General features: G+C 46.2%; 1 pseudogene; it reads right to left on the bottom strand.

The window, feature by feature from the left end:
- Window positions 1–787: 787 nt before the first annotated feature.
- Window positions 788–7,453, bottom strand: LOC119358509 (annotated as a pseudogene).
- Window positions 7,454–12,191: the final 4,738 nt, after the last annotated feature.

Genomic DNA, 12,191 nt, shown 5'->3' with positions numbered 1-12,191 from the left:
GCAATGCAAGAATGTAAAGACATGGGTTTAGGGTTTATAGACGCACCAGGATTTTGGCAGCTTCGTATGGAAACACCGGGCTTTAGGCAGCTTCGCATGGAAGCACATGAGCTTTTGCTCTATGCCCGGATCTTAGATAGCTTGGAAGTGGAGGACGTGGAGACTGTGCCATCGAAGAGATACTGGTGGCGATTATTCTTCCCTTCTCCTGCCTGCATGCCGTCTATTGGATCAAGAAGATGCTGGATCGGATCAGCCTCGAGCCCATGCCTCACTTGGAACGATTTTGTGTACCCTTCAATCGTTTTCTTGGCCTGGCAGCTGCAATATGCCTGGCCCAGCTACAATATATATATATTGAGCAGAGGCTCATGAAAGCCATGCAAGACATCACTTTTTCGGCTGAATATACCCTATCTCATCTGGATGATATTTACTTGACGAACAGAAGGAACACATAAAACATATATGCAACAAAATAAACATATGCGACTGGATATATTCAGCGGAGGCTCGTGAAAGCCATGTTCTCGAGCTTGACTTTTCTTGACATAGGGTGAATTTTATTGACTCAAAGTGAAGCATTACGTGCACCCAATCTCTGTATAACTACGATGCACACAGCCAACACAAGACACACCAAAAGAAAACACGCCGGCAAATAACATTGCCATACAAGACCAAAGCTTTGCCTAAGCGAGGAAAAATCCCAAGGCAATCAAAACAACGATCAACCAAATTACACAGAACAAATAAAAGCATTCTCTGATATGCATTTTGGGCTTAATTACCCTTGTTTACCCTTGTTAGGTTCATGGTAGGATATGACTGCATATACAGTCTGCAGAATGTCTGCGATGAGGAGCAAGGTGGCGGTGAGGAGGCCAAGGCTGAAGTACCTCCTTCTCCTGACGTACGCATACAATACACACAGGAACGCGCACACGCGGTTTTTGTATTCCATGTCGTAGGCGCACTCCACGGCTGAACACACGCCCCACAGCCAACTTCCAATAGCTGGGGGGGGACGTGTCCCTGGCGAGGCCGTCGAAGAGACTCACCACGGCGTCGGCGGTGAGGTCATGCTCTAGGATCCCAGTCTTCGCCAGCAGATGCACGTCATTGGCGGAGTCGACGAGGTACTTGATGAACCACACATATGCCTTCACATCATCGCCGGTGCCCACGTGCATCGCCTCGGACGCCATCATGTTGTGGATCCTACAAGCGGTGGAGTCGTCAAGTTGAACCCTGGGCATGTGGAGCATCCTGTTGTTGTCCACGCTGATGTCGTTGAGGCAGCTCGTGTTGCTGGGCATGAACCACATTCCTGCCTCCCACAACTTGCATGCCGATCGGCGCACGACTCTCTGCAGACGAGCAAGGGGGAAAACCACCTCCTGCATCTCCACGCCTCTGGATTTTGTTTTCAGGATGCTCATCCGATAGACCTCGAGCGGGTGGAGTCCCAGAGCGGTCCCTTTCGGGACATCTTCCCCTTCCAGGAACTTGAACACCATGGAGTTTATCAAAGCCGCGTTCTGCATGCATGTTCATCTATCATCATCAATGTTCATACAGACCATCAGGCAAATTAAACGGCCTGTCAGACCAGGTGTCTATCGTATCTACAGAGTTACAATGATACTATACCCTAGCAGTCAGTAACCTACATACCGGAGATGTGCCGCTCTCTGCGGCGACTATCTTCTCAAGCAACCTGAGTGGCAGCTGGTTTTCGACCAGGAGCATGTCACGCTGGATGAATGGCTTGAATTGCTGGTGTTAGAATTAGTGTTGTATACAAATAGGGCTTTACATACCGTATATGACTTGTACTTGTACTAAGCCTTTGCATATATATAAAGAGCTACGCACCGCACCCTTGATGCGTGCGAATCCCTCAGCTATCGTAACCCTAAACTCTATATGGTATCAGACTAGATCGATCTAATAATGTCTTCCGCTGCCTCCTCCGGCTCCTCCACCGCCAGCGGGATCTTCTCCACCAGCCTCGCCTCCCTCCTCTCCAACCACGGCAACGCCATGGTGGTGAGCACTGCCGCCGGTTCATCCATTACCGGCAACACTCTCGGCTCCTTCATGGCCGGGGTTATGACTCCCGCCCCTCCTCCGAGTTCTTCCGTGGCCGCCGCGGTGCGGCCTGCTCCCATACGCCAGCCCGCGGTGGTTGACGTTCCTTCGCCCACGCCGTTCCACTTCCACTTTGCGCACCTCCTCACCATCAAGCTGTCGGCGGACAACTTTCTCTATTGGCGTGCGCAGGTCCTTCCTCTTCTTCGCAGCCATAACCTTCTCGGCTACGTTGATGGGTCACTGCCGTGCCCACCGTCAACTGTTGTCGCCACCACGGTGGATGGTGCGCAGTACATGGTACCCAACCATGCACACACAACCTGGGTTCAGCAGGATCAGGCCATACTATCGGCGATTCAATCGTCGCTAACCGAGGGGGTGGCCGGTATGATCCTATTTGCAGCTACTTCCCAGGATGCCTGGACAACGCTCGAGGGTAGCTTTTCCTCTCAGTCCACGGCCCGATTCATGGCGCTTCATCGTCAACTTCAAGACATGAAGAAACTCGATCTCTCGGCCACTGTCTACTTCAACAAAGTAAAGAATCTTGCTGACACGTTAGCTGCTATTGGGAAACCTCTCACGGATGAGGAGTTCACTGGTTTCATCCTTGGTGGACTTGATGGTGACTATGATTCTTTGGTCGAGGTGGTACAAGGCCGTGATACACCTATGCCCCCACGAGACCTCTATGCTCGACTCCTTCAAACGGAACAGCGCATCGAGTCCCGTCGGTCGGTTGAAATTCATGGTGGCTTCTCTTCAGCAAACGCCGTGACTCGTGGTGGCTCGCGGCCGCCCTACCGTGGTGGTGCTGGTTCCTCTGGTGGCAAGGCGATCCTTCCCTCACCACCACAGCAGCAGACCTACAACAACAACAACAACAAACGCTCAGGGGGAAGCTCGTCCTCTGCTGACAGTTCGTCTTGCCCTACTTGCGGCCGTCCCGATGGCGGGCGCCCCACATGCCAGCTTTGCGGTTTTCAGGGCCATGTTGCATCTCGTTGCCACAAGCGCTTTAAGCGTGATTTTTTGGGCATTGGCAATGATGGACATAATAATGAGCTCCAGGCTGCTATGGCTACTCATGGTCCTGTTGGTGTCCCTCAAGGCCACACTCCTTCTTATCCCATTGATGCAAGCTGGTACATGGACACAGCAGCCACGGATCATCTGACGAATGAACTTGACAAGCTTCACTCCCGCGAGCCCTACCATGGTCAGGACAAGGTTCACACTGCCAATGGGTCAGGTATGCGCATCGAACATATTGGTCAAACCTCTCTTTCCACTAGTACCTCTAGGCAACTTCAACTTCGTGATGTTCTTCATATTCCCACTGTTACACGCAATCTTCTGTCTGTTCCTAAGCTTACCCGTGACAATGATGTCTTTGTTGAATTTCACCCTTTTGATGTCTTTGTTAAGGATCGCGCAACGAGGGGCGTTCTTCTTAGAGGTTGTTACCAACATGGTCTCTATCCGCTTGATGCACCCGCGGCTTCCAAAGTCTTCAACGCTGTTCGTGTCAAGTCATCTCAATGGCATTCGCGTCTTGGTCATCCAGCTTCTCCCATTGTGCGCCATGTCCTTCATCGTCATCAACTACCAGTTGTGTCCAGCAATAAAGATGTCTCTGTTTGTGATGCTTGCCAACAAGGCAAAAGTCACCAACTTCCGTTTTCTCTGTCCACTCGTGTAGTTAAAACTCCTATAGAAATTGTGTTTTCAGATGTATGGGGCCCTGCTCAAACCTCAGTTAGTGGTCACGATTACTATGTCAGTTTCATTGATGCTTACAGTCGCTTTACTTGGCTTTACTTTCTTAAGCGCAAGGCAGATGTGTTCAATGTCTTTCTTCAGTTTCAAACTCATGTTGAGCGTCTTCTTAATCATAAAATACTACATGTTCAATCTGATTGGGGAGGGGAGTATCGCAACCTTAACACGTTTTTTGGAAAACTTGGGATTACACACCGAGTGTCATGTCCTCATACACATCAACAGAATGGCGCCGCTGAACGTAAGCATCGTCACGTGGTAGAAACTGGGTCAACTCTTTTGGCACATGCTTCTGTACCGTTTCGTTTTTGGACTGATGCTTTTTCTACAGCTTGTTTTCTCATCAATCGCCTCCCTACACGAGTGCTAGGTATGAAAACTCCCATTGAATGTTTGCTTCAAGAAACACCTGATTATACGTTTTTCAAGGTGTTTGGTTGTGCCTGCTGGCCCCATTTTCGACCATATAACAATCGCAAACTTGAGTTCCGGTCTAAAAAATGTGTCTTTCTCGGGTATAGCTCTCTTCATAAAGGGTACAAGTGTCTCCATGTTCCGACCAATCGTGTTTATATTTCTCGTGATGTTGTCTTTGATGAGAATCACTACCCCTTCATGAATCTTCCCGAGTCACAAGCATCCTCCAAATATATTCCATCATCACCTGTTTCATCTGACCAATTTGTAGATGCTGCGTACTCTCCTATTTTGCTTCCTCGTCATGGTGCAGGTACAGGGCGTGGTGTTCATCTTGAGCTTCTAGATGATGCAGGGGGTCCTAGTACGCCTCACGTCGATCGCCAAGCCTTGCATGGCTCGGACGTCGATCGTGTGCAGCCCGAGGGACGCCATGCAGCGGCAGACCCACACGAGCTGGAGCCCGCTGACTCGGAGTCAGCCGAGCCGACGTCCTCCGCTATTACTCAGGTGCATGGCTGTACCACTGAGCCAACCTTGGAGTCAGCTGTGGTGCGCACTACCGAGCCGCCCTCCACGGCTCGTGATACGTCTGAGCTGGCAGCTTCAATGCCTTCCACGCTGTTACAAGTGCGCCATGCAGCGGAGGCCCAGGATATCCCTGGGTCAATATCGCCTGGGTTGGCATCTCCTTGCTCAGCGTCGTCTGCACCTATTCCGTCTCCAACTCCGCCACAAGCTCCGGTTGCTCCTCGTCGTGTGCACACACGTAGTCAGAGTGGAATTTTTCAACCTAAACAACGGACGGATGGCACCGTTGCATGGCTAGCTGCCTGTATGGCACACACGGTTTCTGATCCGACTTCTGAACCTCGTCATTTTCAAGTGGCTATGAGCATACCTCACTGGAGAGCTGCTATGGAACAGGATTTTTTTGCACTGCAGAAAAATGAGACGTGGACACTCATTCCTCCTTTCTCAGGGGTTAATGTGATTGACTCCAAGTGGGTCTTCAAAGTCAAGACGTATGCCGATGGATCTGTTGAGCGCTATAAAGCACGCTTGGTTGCCAGAGGATTTAAACAACGTTATGGTCTTGATTACGAAGACACTTTCGGTCCTGTTATCAAACCTACCACCATTCGACTTCTTCTCTCATTGGCAGTTACTCGGGGATGGTCTCTCAGACAGTTGGATGTTCAAAATGCATTCCTTCATGGTGTCTTAGAGGAAGAAGTTTACATGAGGCAACCTCCTGGTTTCGTTGATCCTGATCAGCCTCATCATCTTTGTCGGCTGATCAAGGCGATTTATGGTCTCAAACAGGCCCCCCGTGCTTGGCATGCCCGTCTTGGTTCTGCTCTTCGGTCACATGGCTTTGTTTCATCTACTGCACGTCCCTGTTTCTCCTACAACGCCCTGAGGTCACGATGTATCTTTTAGTTTATGTTGATGATATTATTCTCATCAGTTCATCATCTACTGCTGCTGATCGGCTGATCCTTAGTCTTCGACATGACTTTGCTGTTAAGGATCTTGGGCCGCTTCACTATTTTTTGGGCCTGGAAGTTACACATACTGCTGATGGTCTCTCGCTTACTCAGAAGAAATATTCCTTGGATCTTCTTCGACGTGCTGGGATGCTGAAGTGTAAGCCTGTTTCTACACCCATGTCTGTGACCGAGAAACTTTCTGCTCTCACTGGTATGCTTCTTGCTACTGAGGATGCTACTCGGTATCGCAGTATTGTCGGTGGTCTACAATACCTCAATATCACTCGACCAGACATTTCCTTTGCAGTTAATCGTGTCTGTCAGTATCTTCACGCGCCTCGTGATGCTCATTGGTCGGCAGTTAAACGCATTCTGCGTTACATTCGTCTCACTGCCTCATTTGGACTACATCTTCGGCCTGCTTCCTCTATGCTATTGTCTGCCTTTTCTGATGCGGACTGGGCAGGAAGTCCGGATGATCGACAATCCACGGGGGGATATGTCGTGTTTCTCGGTTCAAATTTGATCGCTTGGAATGCTCGAAAGCAAGCCACTGTTTCTCGGAGTAGTACAGAAGCAGAATACAAGGCAGTTGCGAATGCTACTGCTGAGCTCATTTGGGTACAGTCCTTGCTGCGAGAATTGGGTATCTCTCAAGATAGGCCTCCGGTTCTTTGGTGTGATAATATTGGAGCCACTTATCTCTCATCTAATCCTGTCTTCCACGCCAGGACAAAGCATTTCGAAGTTGATTTTCACTTTGTGAGGGAACGTGTGAAACAAAAGCTATTACAGATCAAGTTTATCTCGTCTAAAGATCAACTTGCGGATGTCTTTACCAAGCCACTGCCACTTCCGTTGTTCGAAGTCTGTAGGCGCAATCTCAACCTTCTTGACACCGGTTAAGATTGAGGGAGGGTGTTAGAATTAGTGTTGTATACAAATAGGGCTTTACATACTGTATATGACTTGTACTTGTACTAAGCCTTTGCATATATATAAAGAGCTACGCACCGCACCCTTGATGCGTGTGAATCCCTTAGCTATCGTAACCCTAAACTCTATAGCTGGATGCCGTGCGAGTTGAGGACGGGGTCGTCGACCGCATAGTCCTTGGGAATGTAAATCCCCCCTAAGGCTGTCCTCATCACCTCCAGCAGGAAGCAGCCATCAGTAATCATCACCTCGAGGAACTTACCCCTGTTCTCCTCACCCCGCCACTCGTCTCCCAGGTCCATGTAGGCGTCCTCCAGCTCCTCGGTCACCTCCTCAACTGTGGCGACGATGTCGTCAAGGGTGGTCTTGCAGCTGTCCCGGCAGAGGAGGTGACGGACGGCCCTCGGCTTGTGCTCCTCCATGGGTCTCAGCTCCTCGTCGCCATGGTGGAATGGGCCCAAAGACACTGTTTGCGGCTTGTAGATGCTGCCAATCAAATTTGCCCATAAAAACACACCAGCAGCGGCCATGCCCATGATTATAGCTACGAGGTATACGTACGATGCGGGTGGTGAAGCATGCCTCTTAAGTAAGTTCATCAATTACCTGTCGTCAACCATCTTGAGGCGCGATGGGACGCGGAAGATGCAGTGCTTGGGCCATTTCTCCACCTTCACCAGCGGCTCAGCATCCTCGAGCTTCTTCTTCATGTCCACCACCAACGACATCCTGGCCAGTCTGCAATCCTTGTTTAACTAACATAGCTTAGCTACGATCCCCGTGTATATATATATGTACAGGGGAAGAACAGCTAGCAAGACCGGATTTCGATCTTATCAGCATCCCTTCCTCCCTGTATTATCACGTGGTTAAAGCGAGATAATATAATATAATGAATGTTTAAAGGGTGGTGTTACTTGCCAGGTAAGCTTAGCTTCGGCCTTTACCAAAAGGAGCCAAACTAATTAAGGCTTCGGACCATCATCATGCTTAACTTCAGGTATGGTAGTGGTGGTAGAGCTGCTATATATAATGCACTTTAATTTACAATTAACAATGCTAAAGCTAGTTAACCCACGTTACTAACACATGGGTCATCTATGAACGAAGGAAATCTTCATATATCTGATGGTTTTACCATCCGTCAACCCACGACATATGTCAGTAGTCACTTGATCCATAAGGGCGCGCTGGAAAACCACACATGTGATTAGGCGGTGAAGATTTCTTCTAGAACACCCTCGCATTTCTCTCTTTCCAAACCTCCCAGGATACAAGCAATATAAGTGAGGATACGGCCTTTCTCCGGTGCCCACGCTCGAGCACAGTTGTAGCGCGCCACTCCTTGGACCGTTGGGATCCCTGCCCAAGCGATAGTGTCCAGCTTAGGCGCATCCAGCTAGCATCTCATCGCGTTCCATACTCAATCCATAAGGGCGCGCTGGAAAACCACATGTGATTAGACGGTGACGGTGGCTTTGAGGTCAATGATACCGCTCATCATATTCAGATTCTCATAGAGCACTCGGCAGAGGAACTATGGCATACGCATGCAGGTTCCATTTTTCACCCACGTGCGAGTGTGATACATGAACCTCACTAGCGGCTCACATGTCCGTAATAGTACGTGCCGAGTGACACTACAGGCAAAACATATTTTGCCTCTGTGTTTTTCGATTCGATATACCGAGCTCTACAATCTGACGGCTATTTAGGCGGCTGTTAACTGGCTTTAACAGATGGATTCGTGTCGGACTGATAGAATCGTGGCCCGACAAATCCGAGTTGTACTGAAATTATTATACCTTAGCTTGGTAGGACTCGGATTGATTGAGGTGTTCCCCTTTTTATATAGGATTATTATACCTTTTTAGGATTTAGGTTTTATATATGGGCAGCGCAAAGACAACGTCTCTTTTCTTTGTACTCGTTATTAAGGAAGACCGGTGGAAAACAGCCGAGGGTTGTTGGTGTCGTTCTCGCTAGGCAGTGACATTGGTCATATACAAATCATCAAGGAAATTCTTCCATGGCAGACAAGGAGGCCGTCTTCGGAGACGAGTTCGTGGCTGACGAGATCCTCGCCCGTCTGCCGTCCCGCTGCGCCGTGCGCTGCGTCGTCCTTTCCAAGCGCTTCCGGCAACTCCTCAGAACCCCGCACTTCTGGCTTCGCCACCAGCGTCTCGGCGCGCCAGGCCTACAACTCCCGCATGCTGCTTGCCTCTACGAACATGGGCTCCTTGATAGTACCTTCTACTTCCATGTTGTTGGCCCCGCGTTGGCCACCTTGAAGCACACCGTCAACGTTGAGCAGTGTTATGAATACGTCAACACCTGCAACGGGCTAGTCCTCCTCGCCGATCAAGGGGAAGGGACACAGTCCTCCGTTGACGGTGTTGTTTTCAACCCGGCCACCAAGGAGGAGGTACGCCTCTCCGTGATGTTGCCGGAGGGTGAGATGTACCGCTTCTTCTTAGGGTTTGGGTACGCACCATCGAGCAAGGTCTACAAGGCTCTCATCTATGAGGTGGGCGACCATGGCACAAGGTTGATGGTGGTATCATTGGGATGTCGGCAAGAGCCGAGGACATTGTTCACGTATAATGAGGTGCCAAATAGGCCAAAATGTCTACACATGGGCGACGGCAAAATCTACATCCTTATAGGTAACATGAACTTGTTCGAGTACTACCCGACGTTGGTGCTTGCTTTCGACGTCAATGAAGAGATCATCACCAGCATTGATCTCCCGGAGAAGGAGTCACAAGTCTCATTCTACAATATGTTGGTGATTTGTGGCCGCCCGTGCATCTACGAGGACAAGGGCCAAGACACCGTGCTCTGGTTACTCACCCCAGATCACCGGTGGGAGCGCCACTACATCCTAGTCAAGCAAAGCTCTCATCGTTTGTCAGCCGCCTGGGACTGCGGAGGTGGCCTCCTGTTTGCCAAGTTTGCCAGTAGTGCCTACTTGTACAACCTCAACGCCAGCGAGGTAGCTGGAGAAGATGAAAAAGGTGGCGGCACGAGGCTGGCGGCTATCGGCTCAATGAGAATCCAATATGATATCCCAGAGTCATTCAAAGATACCACCACTTTTGAGGCGAATCTGTGGGATTGCCATCCGACACTCATATCACCAGCAAGCATCTTCGGCGATGCTGCATTGATCTCAGGCCATTGTGAGATCAGTGATGCTGCACCCAACCATGAGTTGGCTGGGACGTTTGTAGAGATGACGCAGAAGTTGATCATAGATCCAGCGATGCAGATGCTCTCTAGCAGGGGTGGAGCCAGGATGAAACACAAGAGGGGGCAAAGAGAAATATAATTTTTTTTCTTCAGAAATGTGTATACAAACTAATGGCTAGATCATTTAAGAAACTAACCACACAAAGCATACATATAGTGTGGAAGAAGCAAAAAAATCATATGATCACACACGCAATTATGAAAAAAAATCATTGTCAAATCAAAATAAAAGTAAACTAACCATTAGGCAAAATAACCTGAGAAATATAAATATGACGTTCCTTTTCGTTGGTACGTCCATGAATTCTAGCCTTCAAGCTACAGAAGAGAAGTGTTTAAATGTAAAGAGAGAATGTAAACGTTGACTGCTAAAAATATAAGCTTGAGCACATTACCATCCATTTAGATGAGTGATATTAAAATCCTGTAAGTATCTTCCTTTCATATGGATCCCGGGTAAGCTTGTTCAGGTCGACTATTTCAAGCATACTACCAGTTAAGGATTTTGCAAAAAATCTCTCTATTAGCATTCTAAATAAATTGAAGTATATGAAAGAAGAATATTACTATAGTCCAGAGATTTATTCTAATCCCATGTGCTCAAACTTATTCATATCTATATCTATACCTCTATATCTATATCTATATGTATATCTATATCTATACCTACTAATAAAGCAAGGTGCGTTTCGCCAATTTTTTCATCCGTTCACCGTCGAAAGAATTTTTTTTTCCGTATCCGAGGTGGTACTAAATTCGTATGCGTTTGTTTGCCAGAAAACGAATTTTGGTAAGAGGGCCGCGCGTCGTGGCCCACCGAAGCCAGCCCACTTGTTTTTCTACCTATGCAGCACGGAAAATTCTATTTTCCGCACTGGGCAAACAATAGTCGGTGTTTCGCACAGGACAACCAATAATGGGCTGGCCCATTTTTCTTAGTTTTTGTGTTTTACTTCTATTTTTATTCTCCTTTCCCTATCTCTTTTTTCACTCCAAGTTTATTTTTATTTTCGAATTAATTTCATAAATTACCGATACTAAAAAAACATTAAGAATTCAAAAACAATTTTTAGAAAATGTTCAGAATTCCAAAATTTTGTTTCTATTTTGAAAAATATTTGCAACTTGCAAACGTTTCCCTTTTTCAAAAAAAATTGTTTTTCAAAATTATTCGACAATCCAAAAAGAAAAGGCATTTCAAAAAATGCTCCAATTCAAAAAATATATTTTAGTTTTACTGAATTTTTCAAAATTTAGAAAAATGTTTGTGTATAAAAATACATAGTTTCTAAAAATCTTATGAATTTTTAACACATATTCAAACATATATAGTTTCAAAAAAATGTTCACAAATTCAAATAATGTTAATGTTTTTGAGTCTGAGTTTCGCACAAGACAAACAATAATGTGCTGGTCCATTTTTATTATCCTTTCCCTATCTCCTTTTTACCTTCCAAGTATATTTTTCTTTTAGAATTTATTTCTTAAATTCAAAATTCAAAAAACATTTAGAACTCAAAGAAACAAATTTTCGAAAATGTTCAAAATTCTAAAATTTCGTTGCTATTTTGAAAAATATTCGGAACTTGCCAAAAGTTCCCCATTTTTTTCAAAAAACAATTATTGTTTTTCAAAATTGTTCAAGAGTTCTAAAAAGAAAATGGCGTTTCAAAAAATGCTCCAAATTAGAATTTTTTTTTTGTTTTTGTGAAGTTTTCATAATTAAAAATAATGTTCATGTATAAAAGATACACATTTTCTAAAAACTTATGAATTTTCAACACATGTTCCTGTTTTAAAAAATCTTCATAAATTCAAATAATGTTAATATTTGTATTTAAAAAGTTTTTCCAAATTTTTTTGGAACTTTAAAAGATATTCTCTTTCATATTTTGTTCGCGTTTTCCAAAAGTGTATTAATTTTCAAAAAACTGTTCAGAATCTGTAAAATTGTTCATATTTTCTAGAATATTCAGAAATTTCATACCTTAAAGTCCCCCCAATTGAAAGGAAACGTAGATTGAATAACTCATGGGCCTGCTCTGGCGTATGATAACGTAACAAAATTCTTAAATGCCCTCGAGCAATTAATGAAAAAATAATGAATTTGTATCGTCCATCAATTAATGAAAAAATTAATGAGAAGTGCTATATGAACGATAGCTTTTCAGGCGATAATTTAATGATGGATTAAATCATCCATTAGATTACACC

This window comes from Triticum dicoccoides, chromosome 2A, assembly GCF_002162155.2.
Source record: "Triticum dicoccoides isolate Atlit2015 ecotype Zavitan chromosome 2A, WEW_v2.0, whole genome shotgun sequence".
NCBI lineage: Eukaryota > Viridiplantae > Streptophyta > Magnoliopsida > Poales > Poaceae > Triticum > Triticum dicoccoides.
Note: the sequence above shows the minus strand (reverse complement) of the source record. Positions and strands in the feature narration are given on the sequence as shown.